The following is a 3,797-nucleotide window of genomic DNA, read 5'->3' as shown; positions in this document are numbered from 1 at the left end:
AAAAAAAAAAAAAAAATCATTAGATTAAAAAATAAATATTTTTTTTTGTAAAATTGCAGGTAGGGCTAGTGATTTTCAATATGGATTTCAAATAATATTTACCATTTTTAACAATTTCAGGTTATATTAACGCTTTTCATTTATAATTGTTCATTTTAAACCCAAATTTTATTTTATGTTAGTTTTTTTTTTAATTATGAGTATTTCTAATAGAAAATTATTAGATTTCAAAAAATATTTTACAATTTTTCAAAAAATTTAGGTTATATTGGTGTGTTTCGCCTGAAATTTGAATTTTTAAACAAGAATAATGAGATTTAAATCCAATGAATTTTGTTTAAAATAATAGTAGAATTTACATTTATGGCACAAAAAATATTATATATTAATTTTGAAGTCAAGATATCAAATTTGAACAATTATAAAAAATGCTGTCTGTATATTTTTCCTAATCTTTTATATAACAGATATGTGCTACGAAATACCAAATTTGTTATTAAAAATTCATTTTATTAGCTAAAAATTTTTCTCTTTGGCTGAAAATTTGTTTCTTTCTCGACTTAAAATTAATTTTTTCAACTGGAAATTTAACTATTTCATTTTTGCTTGAAAATTGATAATTTTTATTGAAATATCTAATTACTTTGATGAAAGTTCGTCCTTGATGAATTAATTCCAGGATTTTTAATTAAAAATATTTTTTGGTTGAAATACCAACTATTCAATTTTTTGTTGAGAATTCATCTTTTTGGTTAAAAATTAAACTATTTTAGTGAAAATCTAGGTATTTAGTTAAAAATTAATATATTTTGGTCGGAAATTCATTTCGTTGGTTGAAAACGGAATTATTAAGCCCAAAAATTTGTTGGTGAAAATAATTTTTTTTGACGAAAATTAAGTATTTCATTATAGTTAAAAAATGTATTCATTTTTCTTTGAAAATTCGACTTTAGTATACTAATATTCTATCTGATTAAATATTCATTTCTTTGGTTCAAAATTGGTCTTTTTTAGTCATAAATTCAACTATTTGGTTGAATGAAATTTATTTATTCATTTTTATATTTATTATTATACTTATTATTATTTAACATTATATATATATATATATATATTTTTTTTTATTGAAATTTCTTTTTCTTTCGTACAAAATTATTCTTCTTGGTAAAAAATTAATCTTTTTCGTTGAAAGATCATTTCTTTGGTTGAAAATTTTACTATTTTTTAAAACTAGTTTTTCTTTTGCTTCTACTGTTGAAAACTCCAGAAAAAAGCGAATATTGTATTACAAAAAAAAGTATTAAAACTGTAAAATTTACATAATTTGTCATGATAATTTAATAAATAAACATTTCAAACTATAACAAAAAATAGAAAATTTTTTTTTTTAAATGATACAATAATAATAAAACAATTTTTGTTACCTCGTATTAGTATTTTTCGCTTGAAACTGATATTAAAAAAATCTATCTTTTCTATTGTTTTAGATAAAAGATACTATGAATTAAAAAGAACTTTGTTGTAAGATTAATTTTATATTTCAACTTAAAAATTGCGCGAGACAAAAAAATTAATCGCAGGGTTATTTTTTTTCTGGCAATATAAATTTTTGTATACAAAAAATGTTAAAAATCATTAGATGAAGCAACATTAAAAATAGTAAATCCAAGATTGTCTCACGGTTGAAAATTTCACGTTTTTGTGGAAAATTCATTTTTTTTCGATTGAAATAAATTTTTGACACTGAAAATTTAACTATTTTATTCATGGTTTGATCTTTTTTGTCATTGAAAATTAACGTATTTTATTGAAAATTCTTTTTATTTCGTAGAAAATTAATCTTTTTGATTAAAAAATCACTTCTTCAGTTAAAAATTTTACTATTCGCTTTAATTCGTTATTATTTTAGTTGAAAATTTATCTATTTTAGTTGAAAATTAATTTTTTTCACTGAAAATTTAATTATTCCATTTTTGTTAAAAAATTTATTATTTTTCAGTTAAAAATTCGTCTTTTCAGTATAAAATTATTCTTTATGTTTGAAAACTGTCTTTGTAAGTTGAAAATTCATTTATTTGGTTAAAAATTGATGTATTTCAATGAAAGCTTTTTTTTGTAGAAAATTAATCCTCTCGGTAAAAACTCAAGAAAAAAGTGAATTCTGTATTTTTTTTTATTATAAAAACGTAACATTTACATAATTATGCATGAGAATTTAATAAATAAATATTTCAATCCATAACAAAGATAAAAAAAGTCGATTTAAAAAAAATTATATCAATAAAACAGTTTTTTGTAACGTTATGTTAGTATTTTTCTTCTAAAATAAGTATTTTTCAACAAAAATTCAATGTTTTTATTGTCTATTTCTTGCACAACAGTACTAAATATTAATTCTGAAGTAGATATCAATTTCCATCAATTATAAAAAATCTTGTCCGTGCACAATTTTTTTATGCTTTTGGATAATAGATACTATGAAATAAAAAGAATGGTGTTGTAATAATAATTTTAAAATTGCTAGACCAAAAAAAAAGTAATTGCAGGTGTATGTTTTCCAGTTATTATAATATTTAAATAAAAAAATCCAAACATTCATTAGACAAAGTAACTGCAAATGAAGTAAATCCACGATTGTCATCTATTGACAAGATTATCTACCTCGTGGTAACACGATTAAAAAATGTTTTTTAAAATCATCATCTTAATGAAAGCAGCATATTGAAGACCCAAGTAATTTTAGTAATTGCATTCAGGAACTGATTGTTATGATAAACAAAAAGTTATTTGTGGAAAAATATCCTCGTGTAGAAAAAAAGGACAAGTTCAGCATTGTTCTGAAAAGTCAAAACGGAACTTGGAATTCGCTCGGTCATTGGCAATATCGGCAGATGGTTTTCAGGTTCCACGAGGCGTGGTGGGAAAAAACGAAAAAAAGCAACAAATTTAATTTCAGAGAAGCCCTAACCTTGATAATCAACATATGCACTTGAAAAAAGCAGACCTAGCCTATAACGAGTTTGAAACAAAAGAGCAGCAAGACACACCCCGGGCTGACCTGGGCAACACTCCTTTAGTCGAAAATTTGTGGTTTGAAATTAAAAATTAAGAAATTAGAGGAGAAAATAAAATAAAACTCACTTGGTCGGCGATAATTTCCTTCTCTGTCAGGAGCAAGGTAGATCACGACACACGGCTGTTCAGGAAAGCAGGGTTCGAGCCACATGCATTTCTTGGGGGTGAAATTTTCAACTAGGTTAGGTCACAACGGGGGAGAGTTTTTGGTAAAGTTTAGGCCAGGGCGGATCGTAAAACAAAAACACGAGATAAATATAAACACAGACAAAGATCCATCGGCAACTTTACCGTGTTCCCTACTTTTCTCTCCGGGCTGTGTGGACGAGATGCACATGCGTTCTCACTGTTTTCTGGTCCGTTCACACGCACGAAATTTAAGGAAAATTTTGTTCGGTGCAAATCATTGGCTGTGATGGTATCCGTGAAAAACTGTTTTAACCAATCGAAAATGATGAGTTGAACATGTGGTTGCAGATTGCTGCCTTTTCAGCGGCAGATATTTAACCGTCTGAGATAATGCAGATTTGCAAATAGTGGAGCTTACCACTTGCTAGATGGCGTTAGCTACTCTTGTTGAAGTTCCGCGTAAATTTAAATTTAATAAATCAAAAATTGCTTTTTTTTTTATACAATTTAATGATAAAATTTTTCAGTTTATTCATAAAACAAAGTAAAAACGTCAGCTATTCAGTTTGTTGAGTATTTTGAGAACTGGTCAG

The 3,797-nt window shown here is 25.4% G+C and overlaps 1 protein-coding gene across 3 annotated transcripts in view; it reads right to left on the bottom strand.

The window, feature by feature from the left end:
• Positions 1–3,397, bottom strand: part of LOC117177316 (F-box/WD repeat-containing protein 7) — a 45,310-nt gene extending 41,913 nt beyond the window's left edge. For 2 of the 3 annotated variants that reach the window (XM_033367928.1, XM_033367926.1), the window contains exon 1: positions 3,142–3,397. The gene's annotated coding sequence lies outside the window, so the exon portion shown is untranslated. Of the gene's footprint in view, positions 1–1,860; positions 1,863–3,141 lie in introns of all 3 variants that reach the window. The other variant, XM_033367927.1, reaches the window with a different exon arrangement.
• Positions 3,398–3,797: the final 400 nt, after the last annotated feature.

Source organism: Belonocnema kinseyi, chromosome 7 (genome assembly GCF_010883055.1).
Source record: "Belonocnema kinseyi isolate 2016_QV_RU_SX_M_011 chromosome 7, B_treatae_v1, whole genome shotgun sequence".
Lineage (NCBI taxonomy): Eukaryota > Metazoa > Arthropoda > Insecta > Hymenoptera > Cynipidae > Belonocnema > Belonocnema kinseyi.
Note: the sequence above shows the minus strand (reverse complement) of the source record. Positions and strands in the feature narration are given on the sequence as shown.